The sequence below is a fragment of the Sapajus apella genome, unplaced genomic scaffold, assembly GCF_009761245.1.
Source record: "Sapajus apella isolate SASKATOON/1434 unplaced genomic scaffold, GSC_monkey_1.0 scaffold190, whole genome shotgun sequence".
NCBI lineage: Eukaryota > Metazoa > Chordata > Mammalia > Primates > Cebidae > Sapajus > Sapajus apella.
The window spans coordinates 971474-991154 of NW_022437130.1; the positions used below are offsets into that span (position 1 = coordinate 971474).

At 41.7% G+C, this 19681-nt stretch overlaps 1 protein-coding gene and 1 pseudogene across 8 annotated transcripts in view; one reads left to right on the forward strand and one right to left on the reverse strand.

The window, feature by feature from the left end:
- CHCHD6 (coiled-coil-helix-coiled-coil-helix domain containing 6) overlaps positions 1-19681 on the forward strand; it is a 241115-nt gene that overhangs the window by 112984 nt on the left and 108450 nt on the right. The window lies entirely within an intron of this gene.
- On the reverse strand, positions 5564-6068 carry LOC116543574 (annotated as a pseudogene). The gene has a single exon (XR_004265619.1). The product of XR_004265619.1 is annotated as a 60S ribosomal protein L27 pseudogene (transcript).

A 19681-nucleotide genomic window follows, 5' to 3' on the forward strand; every position in this document is an offset into this window, starting at 1 on the left:
CTTTTTTTTTTTTTTTTTTTTTGAGACGGAGTTTCATTCATGTTACCCAGGCTGGAGTGCAATGGCACTATCTCGGCTCACTGCAACCTCCGCCTCCTGGGTTCAGGCAATTCTCCTGCCTCAGCCACCTGAGTAGCTGGGATTACAGGCACGCACCACCATGCCCAGCTAATGGTTTGTATTTTTAGTAGTGATGGGGTTTCACCATGTTGACCAGGATGGTCTCGATCTCTTGACCTCGTGATCCACCCGCCTCAGCTTCCCAAAGTGCTGGGATTACAGGCTTTAGCCACCGTGCCCGGCCTGTAGTCTGCTCTTAACATGGATGGAGACTGACTGTAGGAAGAGGCAGTGCTGGGTCATAATGTCCTTCAGTGAAACTCCTAGTTCCCCTCTGTTACTCAGAGGACAGCATCCAGATTCCTGACCTGATGTTTGGGGTCCTGTGGGCGTTGGCTCACCTGCCTTTTCTGGCCTCATTCCCTGTCACTCCTCACTTACTCTGGGCTCCAGTAAAGCAGCAGTGTAGCTGCTCACATGACAGTGCCTAAGTGCACCTGGGCCTGCTCAGGGGCCACATCCTGTGTGGTTTGCCCATTTCTCTCCTGGGCAGCCCTGCCAGTCTTAACTAGCATGTTGCCTCCTCTCCAGGCCTTACTCAATCCTGCTAAGGCAGTGTTGGGCAAGCTTGCCTCTTCAGCCACCTCTGTGATGATATTTTAAGTACTGTATTGCAATTATTTTACATCTCTCTCCCTAATGTAAGTGATGAGTGGAGACCTTGTTTCATCTGTCTCAGTGCCTGCAACATCTCGTACACAGCAGGGCTCAGCAGAACATGATTAAATTAACAGAGGTCTGTCCTGAGGCTGTTGGTGGTTAGCCCTGGGCTGAATCTGTTGCTGTGGAAAATGCATGTGTTTACTGTTGGACTCAGAATTTGGCCCTGTGTCCCCCAAGCTGGGAAACGGGCTCATATTCAATATATGTGCTTCAGAATCATTCTAAATATCCACGCAAAAGGGGAAACTCTGCTGATACTGAAGAAGGGAAAATTCAAGCCATCTTTTGCAAAACCCTGACTTCTGCCATCAGAAAGAAGAGTGTGTTTGGTTTAATGTCCGAGAAAATGCTCTTGGTCTCAGATGAGCAATGAACATGTAATCTGCGTGCTGAGTGAGGAGTGTGAGGGGCTCACGCAGTAGGTGTAGCAGCTGTCACTGTTTTGAGATCTTCCTGCAGCAAGGGATAAAAAGGTGGGATAAATGCTTTTCAAATGTGTCTAAAAGTATTTAGCCAACAGCTGTTGATTAAAGAAGAGGGAAAAAAAGGACTTAATGATTATTGAGCTCTTATGAGATGCCAGGAGCTTTTCACATTTAATGTTGTTAGTCCTTTCCCCAGTATAGATGGAGAAACTGAGGCTCAGAGGGGCAAGGTGACTCTCGCAGGGCCACACACTTAGCAAGGTTCAGAACTGGGATTCAAAATGAAGTCTCTCTGGCTCTGAGTATCTAATGAAATATTTAATGTATATGATGGCTTATCTAGGACTTATCGTAGGCTGTTGAATGCACATCTCCTCTCTCTTCCTCTCTGTAGAACCTTACTGCCTTTCCTTATTCTAATGTTAGCCTCATCCAGGGGTAGTGTCCTTGGTTCAGCAATAGCAGAGCACCTTCATCTGCAGGCTTGGTGTGCACCGTCTCTAGCATCTCCATAACATCCACTCAGTGCCAGTTATCCAGTAGCTGCTTTTGAATATTTGTGGAATAGGTGATGGAAGCTGGCAGGATCCTTCCTGTACATGTGTGCTGCTTGTTTCCTGCTTAAACCTCTCAGATTCTGAGCCGTGAAGTCCTTAGGGCCTGCTTTACAAAGGAAGAATGCTACTCTTTCTTGCCTTTGCCAGGAGGAAGATACAGGAAGACTGGAGAGCCTTTTGGTTCTTGAAATTGCTGCCATCTTCATATGTCATTGTACTTTACTTACCCTTTCCACTTTGTGGAACAGGACTTAAGCAGTGCCTCCTGGTAGTCTGACCCAGAGAAAGGGGGAGGGCTGGCATGGGACCAGAAATGATTAGAGCCGACTGAGTTAGGGCCACCACACCGCTTCTCAGAGGGAAAAGGGACCACAAGAGGGGAAGGTCTACAGATATGGAAAGTATGGGGAGGACCTCACATTAGCCTCTTGCCTTCACGGTCATCACTTTGGCTCATGCACTTTTCAGATACAGCCCTCATATTGTGCTAGATGCTACCCAAGTGGCTAAGAAAGTTACTGAGAGAGACGAGGCACATAGTGACATAGTACTCATAGGCAATGGGAATTAGTCCCTTGCATGTGTGCATGACTGCACCCACTTGCACGCACATACACACACACATACATGTGCATGTGCACATGCTCATACATGTGTCTGTCAGAGCTCAAAGCAGAGTAAAAACCCTGTACTCCAAGGACTTATTAGTTAAAGAGCCATACTAGGGAGACAGTTTCCTCCTGAGATTGGGGCACATTTCATACTCTGTGGCTGGCTCTGCCCCCTTGAGGACACCTTGTCTCCTTCCTTGGCATGAGTACAGACACTCAGCTCTTTCCAGAAACTCAATACCTCTCTGAAAGACAGAAGGTTTCCCACTACTAAAGATCTGCATGAATGTGTTAAATTTGAAAACAGTTTCTAAACAATATTATGAACAACAACAGCTTTGTTAGAATCATTCACACAGTGCCTTGCATGCGACGTGTCTTTTTTTTTTTTTTTAATTTAACTTTAGGTGCATACTATATCTGGTATTTGTCTCCATGTTTTCGCTTCCTACCCTCCCCACTCCCACTGCCTCTCCCCTACCCCCCCAACTGCCCCCAGTGTGTGATGCTTCTCTCCCTGAGTCCACGTGTTCTCATTGTTCAACACCCACCTATGAGTGAGAACATGTGGTGTTTAGCTTTGTGTTTTTGTGTCAGTTTGCTGAGAATGATGGTTGCCAGATTCATCCAAGTCCCTACAAAGGACACGAACTCATCCTTTTTTATGGCTGCGTAGTATTCCATGATGTATATGTACCACGTTTTCTTTGTCCGATCTATGATTCATGGGCATTTGGGTTGGTTCCAGGTCTTTGCTATTGTACACAGTGCTACAGTGAACATACGTGTGCATGTGTCTTTATAGTAGAACTATTTATAGTTCTTTGGGTATGTACCCAGTAATGGGATTGTTGGGCCAAATGGAATTTCTATTTCTAGATCCCTGAGAAATTGCCACACTGTCTTCCACAATGGTTGAACTAATCTACATTCCCACCAACTATGTAAGAGTGTTCCCATTTCTCCATATCCTCTCCAGCATCTGTTGTCTCCAGATTTTTTAATGATTGCCATTCTAACTGACATGAGATGGTACCTCAATGTGGTTTTGATTTGCCTTTCTCTAATGATCAGTGATGATGAGCATTTTTTCATAAGTTTTTTGGCCTCATACATGTCTTCTTTTGTAAAGTGTCTGTTCATATCCTTCTCCCACTTTTGAATGGGATTTTCTTTTCTTGTATGTGTTTTAGTATTTTGTGATTCTGGATATTAGCCCTTTGTCAGATGGGTAGATTGAAAAAATTTTTTCCCATTCTCTTGGTTGCCGGTTTGCTCTAATCATAGTTTCTTTTGCTGTACAGAAGCTCTGAATTTTAATTAGATCCCATTTGTCTATCTTGGCTTTTATTGCCATTGCTTTTGGTGTTTTAGTCATGAAGTCCTTGCCTATGCCTATGTCCTAGATGGTTTTGCATACGTTTTCTTCTAGTGTTTTTATGGTGTTAGGTTTTATGTTTAAATCTTTAATCCAGCTGGAGTTAATTTTAGTGTAAGGTGACAGATAGGGCTCCAGTTTCTGCTTCCTGCACATGGCTAGCCAGTTTTCCCAACACCATTTATTAAACATGGAGCCCTTTCCCCATTGCTTATTTTTGTCAGGTTTGTCAAAGATCAGATGGTTGTAGATGTGTGGTGTTGCTTCTGGGGCCTCTGTTCTGTTCCATTGGTCTATGTCTCTGTTTTGGTACCAGTACCATGCTGTTTTGATTACTGTAGCCTTGTAGTATAGTTTGAAGTCTGGCATTGTGATGCCTCTGGCTTTGATCTTTTTGCTTAGGATTGTCTTGGCTATGCGGGTTCTCTTGTGATTCCATATGAAGTTTAAAGTGTTTTTTTCCAGTTCTGTGAAGAAGGTCATTGGTAGCTTGATGGAGATTGCGTTGAATCTATAGATTACTTTGGGCGGTATGGCCATTTACATGATAATAATTCTTCCTAGCCAGGAACATGGAATGTTTTTCCATCTTATTTCCTTGAGCAGGGGTTTGTAGTTCTCCTTGAAGAAGTCCTTTACATCCTTTGTTAGTTGTATTCCTAGGTATTTTATTCTCTTTGTAGCAATTGTGAATGGGGCTTTGCTCTTGATTTGGCTCTCTATTTGTCTCTTATTGGTATATAGGAATGCTTGTGATTTCTGCCAATTGATTTTGTATCCTGAAACTTTGCTGAAGTTGCTTATCAGTTTCAGGAGATTTTGGGCTGAGACGATGGGGTCTTCTAAATATACAATCATGTCATCTGCAAATAGAGACAATTTGACTTCCTCCTTTCCTAATTGAATACCCTTTATTTCTTTTTCTTGCCTGATCACTCTGGCTAGAACTTCCAATACTATATTGAATAGGAGTGGTGAGAGAGGGCATCCTTGTCTAGTGCCTAATTTCAAAGGGATTTCTTCCAGCTTTTACCCATTCAGTATGATATCGGCTATAGGTTTGTCATATATAGCTTTTATCATTTTATGATACATTCCATTGACACCTAGTTTATTGAGAGTTTTTAGCAGAAGGGCTGTTGAATTTTGTCAAAGGTGTTCTCTGCATCAATTGAGATAATCATGTGGTTTTTGTCTTTGGTTCTGGATTATGGATTATGTTTATAGATTTGCATATGTTGAACCAGCCTTGCAACCCTGGGATGAAGCCTACTTTATCTTGATGGATAAGCTTCTTGATGTGCTGTTGCGGTCTGTCTGCCAGTATTTTATTGAAGATTTTTGCATCTATGTTCATCATGGATATTGGCCTGAAGTTTTCTTTTTTTTGTTGAGTCTCTGCCAGGCTTTGATATCAGGATGATGTTGGTCTCGTAAAATTAGGGAGGATTTCCTCCTTTTGTATTGTTTGATACAGTTTCAGAAGGAATGGAACCAGCTCCTCTTTGTACGTCTGGTAGAATTCGGCTGGGAACCCATCTGGACCTGGACTTTTTTTGGTTGGTAGGCAAATGATAGCTGCCTCTACTTCAGCCCTTGTTATTGGTCTATTCAGGGTTTCACCTTTCTCCTGGTTGAGTCTTGGTAGAGTACAAGGGTCTAGGAATTTATCCATTTCTTTCTGGTTTACTGGGTTTATGTGCATAGAGCTGTTTGTAGTAATCTCTGATGGCAGTTTGTATTTCTGTAGGTTCAGTGGTGATATCCCCTTTATCGTTGTGCTTTTTCATCACTTTTTTTTTCTTTTTATTTTTTAATGACCAAAGCAAAGCATCTAAAACTACATCTTCTGGAAGAACCACTTGTTCTTGCCTGTCTTGTATGTCTCCTCAAAGTTGACCTTGGCCTCTTGTCGGGCCTTGCGTTTAAGGGCAGAATCTCTGAAGACATCCATATTGATGACAGTTTTGTCCAAGGGGATATCCACAGAGTACCTTGTGGGCATTAGGTGATTGTAGTTATAAACTTTCACAAAAGACTTGATCTTTGACCTCTTGGTGATCTTCTTCTTGCCCATGGCAGCTATCACTTTGCGGAGATAGCTGTCAATTCCAGCCACCATAGCATGGCCGGAGGGGCGATCTGAGGTGCCATCATCAATGTTCTTCACGATGACGGCTTTGTGTCCAGAGTAGCGTCCAGACAGAACAAGCACCACCTCCCCAGGTTTCATGAACTTGCCCATTTTGGCAGCAAGCACTTGGGCCTACAGCAAAAAGGAAAGAAGAACACTTCCGCTAACCTTTCACCCCGGGTAGGAGTTGCATGCGATATGTCTTTGATGGAGACCTATTGAAAAGCCGTGTGGCGAGTGGGAAGAATTCGGGCTTCACAACTCTGTGGACCTACGCCAAGCCCAGCCTTGCTGTCTGATAGCTATGCCATCAGGTTCAGGGCCCTTGTCCAGCATCCACTCAATACTTAGTTGTATAATAATGATGAGTCCTTGGAGAATAAATTTACAACCTCTTGAGAATATTGTTGAAAATTACAGGACTGTATTAGGTGGTCTGTGTTTTGCTTTTGCTAGAATTACCAATAACGTTACTTAATAATTCATCATATGCATGAAATATGAATGCATCTTTTGAAAGTGTAAATTCTGTCCAACATACATTTATGCATCATGTGCCTACCAGGTTTCATGCCAGGCATGGGGACACCAACAGAAGTAACTCAGGGTTGCTGCTTGCATGAAGCTCCTATATTTGCGGGGGGATCAATAGCTTTAGACCAATTAGTATAACAATAATTAGAATAATTATAGGATATATTTAAGTGCTGTGAGAGTATAGATAGGCAATACAGTTCTGTTTGGTTGGAGAGAGAAGAAAAAATAAGCCATTCAGGGATTTTGATTACAGCCATAGAAACCAGCTCTGGCTACCATAAGCAAAGAGAGAATTAATTGGAGAGTTGTTGGGGGCTCACCTGTGGGCGTTGAGCCGGAGGACCAGGCCTGGAGAATGGGCCAGAAGCAGGGGAGCTTCTAGGTCATGAAGCCCTACCAGTTGCGTCACTGTACTCTTGCTGCTGTTTCTGTGGTCTCTGTCAAGCCAGTCTCCATCAGTCCCTCCTTTCTGTGTCATTTATTTATTCAAGGTTCAGTTTTGTGTGATGATGACTGACTGAGCCCAAGTAGGGTGCCTACTCCTGGCTGCTTCAGGACAGAGAAAGCACACATATTTGACCTCCACTTTGATATAGGACAGCTTCCTATTTGGAAATTGGACAGAACCTCCCCAAGACTCCAACACGGGATTTAATAGGGTGCTGCAGGAAGCGTTGACTGGGTCCTTGAGAGTCGGCAACAGCAGAGCACTGGCAGAGTATAGAAGAAGAGACATTTCTGGCAAAGAACAGTAGGAGCCAGAAGCACGGGCCCTGGAAGCCCTGGTGTGTCTGAAGGGACGAGAGCTCCGTTGTGCCATGGGCAGTATTTGTAGCTGGTTGAGTCTAGGTCAAAGAAAAGCATTTCTTCAGTTTCTAATATCCATTCTCTAGAGAAGTAGCCTAGGTGGGGATCCTAGATTGATCTGCAGGCAGTTGGAACAGGTTTTTGGCCAGCCTCTGAGGCCCCTGAAGGACAGTTTATCTGACGGAGGTGGCCAGTGAGGCCCCACCAGCTGCAAGCTGACAGTTCCCTATTCTCTGCATTGTCCTCTTAGTCCAGGTGTAGTACCAACAGCAGTGGCAGGACATTGCTGCCCACAGAGGATCCCTCCAGTAGGTATGGGGCAACTGCCTACTTGCCTGACATAGTTACGAGCTGAGCATGTGACTGTGGCCAGGCAGCCTCTTCTCTGGCCAGGTAGGAGCCACTTCTCTGACTCTGTTAACTTCACAGCTCTCTAGAGAACCTTTCTGACTCATCGACATACAAACCCTGAGGTCTGAAGTGCTGTCAGAGTGGGGCAGGGCATACTGGGGTTGCTCTGGGCATGAAGACCATACACACCTGGCTGGCTCTGCTTAGTTCATGAATTTCCCACCTGGATCCTGGGCAGTTCATCGCTCTTGTTCTCTATAAGAAACTATAGTTCTATTGCTGGTCATGTTTGAGCAACTTCTCTGAACTCTTACTGTTTGGAGCTGCAGTAAGAAGCAGCAGGCAGCAGAGCTGAATCACTGGCTCCTTTTCTCCCTCCCCATCTCTCTCTTTCAGCCTGCAGATTTAGAAGCATGAGTAAGCTCTGCTTTACCCAACTCTTGCTTATTTCAAGCAGCATGCTGTTACCCTGCACCTAAAGACAGCCCCTACCTCCCTCACAGGCAGGGGTTCTATTCTCCAGCATTACTTTTTAAAAGGTGTTCAGCTAGAAAATCGCATATTATTTCCTCTGTAAAGGTTTCTCTTTGCCACCTTTGCGTAGCTACAGCTGTCACAACCGCAGTTAATATTTTGTGTGCCTATGCATGCAAGTGTACGATGTGGGAAGGGAGATAATCAGGCTGTCCTCTTGGGCAGCAGCCTTACAGTTCAGCTTTTATGAGCTAGATTTAAAAAATAAATAAATAGATCATATCGCTCTCTTGCTCAGAGCTCTCCAGTGGCTCTCCGTGCTCATACACGGCAGTGCACCACCTCACCAGGGCTGCGGGGCCCTGCGCCATCAGGCCTCAGCCTGTTTTTCATGCTGTCTCTCACCATTCCCCCACTCCACTCCCAGCTATTTGTTACAGTGTTCGTTATGTCCCTCGAACATGTCACGTTTGTTCCCACTCAGAGGCCTTTGCATTGGTTTTCTCAGCTAGGAATGAACTTCTCCAAGATTGCCATGGCCTTCTATTCTGTCATGCAGCTCTCAGCTTGAATGTCACCTCCTGAGAGGGACCTTCTCTGGTCACCCCCTGTGAATGAGCCCTCACCCCCGCCTCTCTGGACCGCCACTCTGTTCTCCACAGCCCTTCATCACCATCTGATATCACATTCACTCATTAATTTATGTTCATCTGTCCATTCCCTCCTGTGTGCCTCACTCATCGCAGGATCCCAGTCTCTGAGAACAGTCCTGGGTCCACAAGCATTCAGTACAATTTTGGTACTGATGTCAGTGCAAACAAGAGCGAAACAGCAGTGGGGACATTGACCGGGAGAGGCAAAGTGCCATAGCAAAGATTGTGTGGAGATGCTGAGAGGAGAGAGGGCATCTCCAGGGATGCGGAGGTGCTGTCCGAGCTAGGTGTCTCTGTGTAGATCAGGGCTTAGCTGTTCTGCCTGGGCCAGCCTGGCTCCACTCTGGAGGAACAAAATTCATGGCCAGGCCAAGGAAGACAGCATGCTGAGGATGCCGACAGGTAAGGACTATTGGATGCCAAGCACGTGCAGGGGAGGGGCCCGCTGGCCTGCTCTTCCTGAGGAGAAATGGACATCGCTTTGGGCTTTCAACGGCACAAGCTCCCATGTTGTTGTTGCTCTGTGCAAATCTGGGGTTCCTCCCAGCCCTCCACTAAAGGGAATTGTGCACCAGAGTGGTTCTACATTTCATTTCCGACCTTATCATCTCTGTGCCCTAGAACTTTATTAGACATTGAAGAGATGATATCATGATTTCTTAAGATAGCCTTGTTTGGAAAATTATACCAGGTAGGATCTTATTACACCAGGAGATGAAGCCCATTACTTTAAAACTTTACCTCTGCCATGTATTGATTGTGCAGCCCTGGGTGACTTCATTACTCTATGCCTCATTTTTCTTGCCTTTGAAATGGGTTTAGGCCAGGAGCAGTGGCTCACATCTGTAATTCCAGCACTTTAAGAGGCCAAAGTGGGAGGATTGCCTGAGCCCAGGAGTTCAAGACCAGCCTGGGTAACATAGTGAGACCCCATCTCCCCAAAATTAAAAAAATTAGCCAGGCATGGTGTGCTTGTAGTCCAAGCTGCTCAGGAGGCTGAAGTGGGAGGATAGCTTATGGCCAGGAGGTCGAGGCTGCAGTGAGCCAAGATTCTGCTATGGCACTTTAGCCTGTGTGACAGAGCAAGACACTGTGTCATTCATGCATGCATGCATACATACATACATACATACATACATAGTGTTTAATAATATGTATCTATTTCACTAGGTTATTATATAAGTTAATGGAGCACTTAAGGAATTATTTACTAACTGGTAATAAATGGTCACTGTTGCTTTTATAGTCATTCCTGATTGTTTCGTGAGATGTCACTGATCTTTGTTTTGTCATGACCAAGATTATACTTTTACCCTGACCAATATCTACGTGTTGCTAAGAGGAAAGATGGCTGCAGAGAATGTGGTACTTACTGGATAAAACATGTCAGACATACACAGAGTTAACTGTTCCTGAGCATTGCCATTGTCTCCTTCCCTGCTGTCTTGTTCTTTTCTTACTTGGGCAACATGGAGGAGAGCAGGCTCTGGTTTCGCGTGAGGCCATCTGTCCTGTGATCCCTCACACCTGAAGCCTCTGTTCCCTCATCCTCCCAGCCATAGGCACCATGTCCACAGTGCAGATGGGGCGGGGGAGCGGTCTCAACACTACAGCCTGTGAGTGGAGATTTGGAAGGAAGCAGTATGAGCAGACACAAGCCTTCAGAATGAGACCAGTTTTCATGTGGCTTTCCCTGGTAATAAAAGGAAATGGGGGCTGTAGAGAGCCTACAGTATTTCAGCAGATGGTCTTGTAATAGAATGTTTTTTCAAAGTTTCCTTGTGAGGCATCAGTGACTCTTGGAAAATGTGTATTGTGTAATGAGGAACAAAGACGAGGCTTTGAGCATCCCTCTTCAGGGCACCTTCTGAGTTGCCTCTCCCTCCTGGCACTGGTGGTTTTGGAAAGTAAGGAAGATGACCCTAGAGAAGCAGCCTCTCTGGATTTATCTGTGCCTTCAAAGAAGCTGGGACTTAGTCCTAGGGTCAACAATGCCTGTTCATCTCTGCCCCTACCCCCTCTTCTGGGCTCTGGCCTCAGCAGGACCCATTTGATGTCAATGAAGGAAGGTCTGCATTTCTGCAGTCCCTTAATCAGCTGCATCTCCCTGCTGAATTGTGCCAACCTCGTGGAATGCTGTGCACCTGTCCAAGCTGGCTTATGGAAGGAAGGGAGGGAGGGATTATTGGTGGTAGTTTCTTCTTCAGACGCAGAGCACATAAGCCCAAGCACTGCCAGGACCCCTACAGCAGGGCAGAATCACACCAAACCCTATGGCAGCCCTATGAGGAAACTGAGGCACAGAGAAATTGCAAATAATTGTTAGAGTCAGAATTTGAACCCAAGCCTCTTAATCATCATAGTGTACTATACTGTCTTAATGATTAGCATCTCCTCCTCCCAAAATCAACTTGTTAACATCATTCATTTTATACCTTTTTTTTTTTTTTTTTTTTTTTGAGGCAGTCTTGCTCTGTTGCTCAGGGTGGCATGCAAGGACATTATCGTAGCTCACTTGTGGCTTCCATCTCCTGGGCTCAAGTGATCCTCCTGCTTCAGCCTCCTAAGTAGCTGTGACTACAGGAATGCACCACTATGCCCAGCTAATTTTTGTTTTTAATAGTAGAGATGAGGTCTTGCTATAGTGCCTGAGCTGGCCTTGAACTCCTGAGCTCAAGTGATCCTCCTGCCTTGGCCTCCCAAAATGCTGGTATTACAGGCATGAGCCACCATGTCTGACCATTTTGTTATTTACTCCATGTCACTGGGGATAAAGCGGTAACACAATTTAGCCTCTAGCCTCCAGGAACTTATAGTTTAGGAAAAGTACAAGCAAGTAAACAGAAAAATGAATACACAATTTGTTCTTTGGACATCTCTCTGTATAAACACAAGAACATACCTATGCCAAGTTGGCATCTGGCAATAATTTGGAAATTTATGTGAGCATATATCCACATGCTGAATACTGTATTAGCTGTGGGAATATATGTGGCTGTGTGTAGATGACATACAAGCACAAGGTGCGTTAATTTCATTTATCATTACAACATAAGTAGACATAGTTCTCATTTTCAGCCAGAACTTGGAGGGATCATCATGTTTTCCTCCTTCCCTTCCCCATGTGTATAATCAGTCAGCCTTCTCCTGTTGAACCCCCTCAGCCCCCAACCCAGCCTCAGTACAGTCCTCACTGTGCTCCCCAACCTGGATTACTGCATCAGCTCTCTTACTGGTCTCCCCACCTCAGGCCTTTTTTTCTTAACATTTTAATAACTTTATTTCAATATAATTCGTTTCCTTGGTAATCTTACGTATTTTTAACATCTTTATTGAGATATTCATGAACCATAAAATCACCCATTTAAAGCACACATTTCTATGGTTTTTAGTGTATTCACTGAGTTGTGCAGCATTACCACAATTTCAGTTCAAGATGTTTTCATCACCCAGATAGAAACCCTGCTCCCATTAATAGTCACTTCCCATCACCCCTGCCCCAGCCCCCAGTTCATGACAAGCACTCATCGGTTTTCTATCTCTATGGATTTGCCTGATCTGGACATTTCATATCAATGGAATCATATATGATCTTTTATGTCTGTCTTCTTTCACTTAGCATGGCGCTTTAAAGGTTAATTTATGTTGTAGCATGTATTAGTACTTCATTCTTTTTTCTGGCTGAATGATATTCCATTGTATAGATATACCACATTTTAAAATTCATCTGTTAGCTGATGGACATTTAGGGGCTAGGTATAGGAGAAAAATGGGAGCTGCCTGCTATTGGACACAAAGTTTCTTTTTGGGGTGATGAAAATGTTTTAAAATGAAATAGTGGTGTTAGTTGCACGGCTTTTTGAATGTGCTAAAACCCACTGCATTATAGATTTTAGAAGGGTGAGTTTTATGATGTTAAGTATATATCAATAAAAAATCTAAAAACACATTTTAGAACTCTGTGACATTTATTAATACCATAGATGAACGTATTAAGAGGGAGGGAAGACAGGTGTAGTGAAGGAAGATAAAACACTGATACTGGAGTATAACATCCCAGAGCACCTCGGGATCAGTTCCAAGTGTGAAGATTAGCCCTTATTATCTCAAAGTTATATTTGTCTTTAGATATGCCTTTTTATATTAAAAATATGTTATCTTATATGGTCATGGATAGGTATATTTTCTTTTCTGATTAAATATTTAATAATAACACTTTTATTATGAATATAATTTTTGGCTGCCATTTATTTTGAAGAAAATTATGGTGTACCAGTTATTTGTTTAGTACTTTATGTGTATAATCTTATTTAACTTGACTGCAACCTCATGAAATAGAGATTGTATTAATTTATCCATTGTATGGGTTAGGAAACTGTGGCATAGAGAAGTTCTGACTTGACCACAGTCACTCAAGTAGAAAGTGACAGAGCTAGTATTCGAATCTAATTCTTTCTGAGTCTAAAGCCTGTTCCCTTAAGCCCTTACTTTTTATTATCTTTTAAAATTAGAGTGCATTATCATTAATCTAAAGTAAGGGTTGTGAGGAACACAATTTAGACCCATCATGGATCTTGCAGAGTCTTTAAGATTTCACTGTAACCATCATTTATTTTTCCATAGGCACATTCTAGTGTCTTATTTTAACTCAAAATAGCATTACCCAGGCTGGACATGGTTGTGCATGCCTGTAATCCCAGCCCTTTTTTTGGAAGCCAAGGTGGTAGGGTTGTTTAAGCCCAGGAGTTTGAGATCAGCCCAGCAACTTAAAGAGACCCCTGTCTCTCCAAAAACAAACAAAAATAATTTTAATTAGCTGGGCATGGTGGCATGTGCCTGTGATCCCAGCTACCAGGAGACTGAGGTGGGAAGATCTCTTGAGCCTAGGAAGTGGAGGCTGCAGTGAGCTGTGATCATGCCACTAAACTTAGCCTGGGTGAAGGAGCAGGACTGTCTCAAAGCAAAACCAAACAATTACTTGGGAGTTGGAAATGTTTAATGTAGGCCAGTCGTAATGGCTCACCCTTGTAATTCCAATACTTTGGGAGGCTTAGGTGGGAGGATCACTTGAGCCCAGGAGTTTAAGACAAGCCTGGGCAACAAAATGAGATGCCATCTCTACCAAATATAAAAATAAAAAATTAGCCAGGCATGGCAGTATGTGCCTGTAGTACCAGCTGCTCTGGAAGCTGAGGCAGAAGGATCACTTGAGCACAGGAGAGGAAGGCTGCAGTCAACCAAGGTCACATCACTGCACTCCAGCCTAGTGGACAGAGCGAGACTCTGTCCTTAAAAAAAGAAAAAAGGGCTGGGCACAGTGGCCCGTGCCTGTAATTCCAGCACTTTGGGAGGCCGAGGCAGGTGGATCATATGGTCAGGAGATCAAGACCATCCTGGCCAACATGGTGAAACCCCGTCTCTACTAACTATAAAAATACGCTGGATGTGATGGCACGTGCCTATAATCCCAGCTACTCGGGAGGCTGAGGCAGGAGAATCGCTTGAACCAGGGAGGTGGAGGTTATAGTGAGCCAAGATTGCACCACTGCACTCCAGCCTGGTGACAGAGCAAGACTCCGCCTCAAAAAAATAAAAAATAAAAAAAAAAAAAAGAAAGAAAAGAAAAGAAAAGAAAAAAAACAAAACTGTTTAACCCTTAGCTCATCCCAGACCCAAAGAATCTTATGCCCAATTTTGATGAGTCTAGACTAATCTAGAAGCTAGAATCCACCTTTTATCAAAATCCTGGGTGATTCAAATGCACTTTAAACCTTTGAGAAGCATGGTTATAATACATGTTCTTAGAGTAGTTCAGTTTGATGATCCACCAATGAGTTTTACGTTGTCAAAGCACACAGCTCAGGATGGAATGACAACCAAATGTGAGGTTGCTGACTGTGAGTCAGGAACCTGTCTTTATAGTCCTGCTCCTGTGTGATAATATAGCAAGTCACTTAATCTGAATCCTATTTTAAAACGAACAATTTGCTTAAATCTAAATTTTACATTTAAGTGCATTTACCTCACAGATACCACATTAGCTGTATCACACATTTTTTAAATGTAGAACTTTTATTATTGTAATTTTGAAATTTCTATTATTTTGTCTTATCCAAAATTATTTAAGGAGACTTGTCACCACAGCTTATTTTGACTGTCCTTTTTGTTGCACTGAAATTCTTTTTTTTTTTTTTTTGGTGGATGTGACCTGCAAGAGTGGGCTGTTTTTAAAATGGTCTATTCAACTGTAAAAGAATGTAGATATTTAATTTTGGGAGCAGAGATTCTAGGTATATGTCTGTTAGATCAACCTTGTTAATTTTATTAATCAAATCCTCTAAATCTTTTTAAACTTTTTCTCTGCTGTCTCAGGGGAAGAGCCTTCAATATTACACAAATAAGCATGATATTATATATAGATTCTTTTTGGTACATGTTCTTCATCAACTTAAGGAAATTTCCTTCTATTACTAGTTTTCTAGAAGTTTTCTCCTTGAATGGATATCATATTTTGTCAAATGCTTTTCTTATATCTATTGAGAATGATCATATGATTGTCTTTGTTAATGTGGTGAAGTATGTTGTTTGATTTCTGTATGTTAAAGCATTCTTTAACATACAGTATCCTGCTGGCATAAACCCTAGTTGGTTATGGGTACTATCTTTTTTATGCATTGATGGAACTGATTTGCCAATTTTTTTGTTAAGAATTTTTACATCTCTTGAGCAGTACTGGTTTGGTATCATTATAGCAGCCTCATAAAATGAGTTGGAAAGTGTTTTCTCCTCTGTTTGCTGAAAGAATTTGCTTAGAAGTTGTGTAATTTCTTTCTTAAATATTTGATAAAATTAATTAGTGAAGCCATCTGGACTGGGAAAGTCTTTGGGGTAAGGCTTCTGGTTTGTTTTGTAAATCAAGGACAATTATGTATTTGTAAATTATCAGATATACAATTTCTCTGTTTCTGTTACTGCATTCATCACATTGTGTATATTGTTGAGTTGGTTAGTTTAGCTTATTGGATTATGGTTTATACTTCTGAACACATCTGGGAATTTTTCATCTATTCTTGAAATATTCAAATATTTTTCCACTACCACTGTCCCCTCCCAAGAATTCAATTACACATATGTTAGACCACTTGATATTGAAATTGTCCCACAGGTTCCTAAGGTAGTGTTCACTTTTTCAGCCCTTTCATCTCGAATATTATACTTTTCAGCTCTTGAAATTCTATTTGGTACCTTTCAATAGCTTTCATTTATATCATTATATTCACATTTTCTTGAAGTCCTTCAACATGCTTACATAAGCAGTTTTAAAGTCCTCATCTGCTAATTGTATTATCTGTCATTTCCAAGTATATTTTTAAGAACAACTTTTTTTTTTTTTTTGGTTAAGAGTCATGGGTTATTTAGTAATATGCTTATTTTCTAAACATTTGAGGATTTTCTGGGTGTCTTAGAATTTCTAATTTAATACATTTGTGATCATTGAACATACTTTGTGTGATTTCATCCTTTTAAACTTTTTAGCTCGAAATGTGGTTCATTTCAGTGACTGTTCCATGTGTATTTGAGAAGCATGCATTTCCTGCTGTTCGTTAGATGTGGTGTCCTATACATGCCATTTGGGTCATGTTGGATGATAATACTCTTCAAATATTCCATATCCTTGTTGATTTTTTTGTCTACTTGTTCTATGAATATTTTGATAGCAGGAGATTAAAGTGTTTGACTGTGATTGTGGATTTATTTATATTCCTCTTTAGTCTCTCAGATTTGCATTATGTATTTAGGAGTTTCATTATAAGTACCTACACATTTAGAATTATTATTCTTAAATAATTGCTCCTTTTATGATTATGAACTGCCCCTCTTTATATCTGGTCCTTTTTTTGTCTTGAATTCTTCTTTAATATTAATATAGCTACACCAGCTTTTTTATACTTAGCATTTGCACAATATATCTTTTTTTTTCCACAAATTTTTGTGTCTTTGTATTTAAAAGGTATTTCTTACCAATAACATGTAGTTAGGCTTTGCCTTCTTGTTGGGGGAGTGTGATAGGAATAATAATGCCCCCCCCAAAAGATGTCCACCTTCTAGTATCTGGAACCTGTTCATATGTTCTCTCACATGGCAAAGGGGACTTTGCCGGCATGATTAAGTTAAGGATATGTGATGGGGAGATTATCCTTTGTTATCCAGGTGGGTTCAGTGTAATCTCATTGTTCTTGTAAGGGAAGAGGGAAGACAGGAGAGACAGAAGATATGATAAGGATAGCAGAGGTCAGGGTGATATGAAGCCATAAGCCAAGGAACGGGGGTAGCCTCTAGCTAGAACTGGAAAAGGTAAGGGAATAGATTCTTCCCCAGATCCTCCAGAAAGGTACAGCCCTGCCAACAGCATGATTGTTGTCAAATAAGACCCGTTTGAGACCTCTGACCTTTAGAATTGTAAAAGAAGACATTTATATTGCTTTAAGCCACTACGTTTCTGGTAATTTCATACCATAGCAGTAGGAACTATTATAAGTGGAGGTAGTGGTTTATATTTGATGTGATTTTTGATGTGACTATTTAAATCAGCCATCTTGATGTTTGATTTCTGTTTGTTCCATCTGTTCTTTGTTCCTCTTTGCCTCTTTCTTGCAGGTTTGTTTTTGGTCGGGGAGAGTGGGAATGAGTCAGTATTTTAGAATTCCATGATCTCCTCTGTTGACTTTTTATTTGTGTGTTTTGGGTTACTTTTTTAGGGTTGCTCTAGAAATTATAATTTTTAAAAGGTGTATTACAATATATGTTCAAAAATATCCCATTACTTAAGGAATTATTTAAGAATTTTACAAAAGCATCCTACTTGGAATTTTTCTGAGCTTCTTAGATTTGTTTTCTTAGACTTAGTTGTCTTCAATCAATTCCAGAGAATTCTTGGCCATATATTTTAATTATTTTGCCCCATTTTTATGCTGGGACTCCAATTAAATGTATGCTTTAGATATCTGATATTATTCTGTTGATCTTGGGGGCCCAGTTCCATTTTGTTTTTTATTCTCTTGTCTCTTGTGTTTTAATTTTGATAATTTATAACGCCTTGTTTTCAAGTTCACTGATTCTTTGTTCTATCCAGTATGCTAATAAACCCATGAATTCCTACCACATCATGCTAGAAATGGATGTCTAGCATTTCCATTTCATTCTGTTTTACAGTTTCAGGTGGTGTCAGTGAAACTGGTAGGATAAGGACCCCTAAAAATTCTCTTCCATAAAAGCAATGAAAATACTGGCAAAAGTAGTCAGAATCTATTTTTTCAGAGCTCTGAAAATTGACCAAAGGCTTGTAGCAATCCAGGAGCATTTGTTCAAGAAAAAATGAAAGACTCTGAGTAAGAAAAGTGAGCTTTGTGGCGTTTTAATTTATCGTGTCCCATCCCTTTCTCCCCTGCAGCTCCATAGTAGCCTCGAAAACCTGTGGCTCATAGGCACAGTGCAGACATGCAGGCCTGCAGCCTGCCAGCCACCGGAAGGGGCAAAAAAGGGTTGGACCTCCTTCAAAGCCTCAGTCCCAGAGAAATGTCATTATTTTTCCTGTCTGGTGATTCCCTGGAAGAGACCCTGCTTATAAGGCTGTCTTTATATGACCTGACTCAGAAGTTGCCCAGTGCCAACAGCCTTTTCCCAGAGGATATTTGTCAAAAACAAGCAGATGCAATTGTTGAATATTATAGCTGCCTGGGGAGGTACAGAACAATTTGGGCAAACAGTAGGGTGACCTGAAAGCTTAAAAAGAAAATCTAGGGAATGAGGTGGCCATAGGAGGCTTTGAGAAGCTTATATACCATGGCTGGGTTTTTAAAAGACCAAGACTATGTATGTGGCTTTGCACAAGATTTCAAAGGGATCTACACCTAAGTACTTGACAATCAAGCTGTCAAAAGACAAAGTCAAAGAGAAGATTTTGAAAGTAGCAAGAGAGAAGTGACTCATCATCTACCAGGAATCCTCTATAATATAAAAGACTTATTTCTCATCATGAACAATAGAGGCAAGATAGTTTCTGTCACTCCCTGGAAATTCTCCATGTCTTCATACATGATATTTACTTTTTTCTACTATTAATATGTTAATCTACTATGATTTACATATTAATCATAGTTATTTAAAGTCCCTTTGTATTGATTTCAGTGTCTAGACCATTAATGTGTCTAGTTCCAGTAGTTTATCTCTATGGGGAGGGTCATTATTTTCGTGTGTGTGTTTGTGTGTGTATGTGTGTGTGTGTGTGTGTGTGTGTATTTTTAAGTTTTGATATAATGCTTAACATTTTGTGTAAACAAAATAAAACAGTAGACACTACACTATATATTTATGTCCAGTGAAGGATTTCTTTTTTTCTGTAAGGCCATTAGTATGGGGGCTTAGGTTTCTTGTAAGTAGCAAATTGTTAGGGTTTTTTTCCTTTCTTTTATCCAAAGTGATAATCATTTTCTTTTAAGGGTGAGATTAATCAGTTCATATCTTATATTAGTTAACAATTATTAAGTAACAAATTACAAAATGCAGTGAATTAAACATTTATTTTCTTGTGGTTTCTGTGGGTCAGGGATCTGGGCCTGGCTTAGCTGGGCACCTCTGCCCTAAGGTCTTGTGGTCAAGGTGTCTGCCAGGGCTGATGTCTTACCTGAAGGCTCCACTGGGGGAGTGTCTGCTTCCAAGCTCACTCGTGTGAGTGTGGGCAGGAGTCAGTTCCTTGAGGGCTGATGGATTGAGGGCCTCAGGTCCTCACTGGCTCTTGGTCAATGGCTACCCTCAGCACCTTACTATGTGACTTTGGCCTTCTGACACCTGTCTCCGCAGTGGTAGTGGAGACAGCTCATAAAATGGAAGCTTGCTTCATCAGTGTGAACAAGGGAAAGAGTATGAGCAAGACAGAAATCGCTGTCTTTTAAAACTGAATCTTGGCAGTGA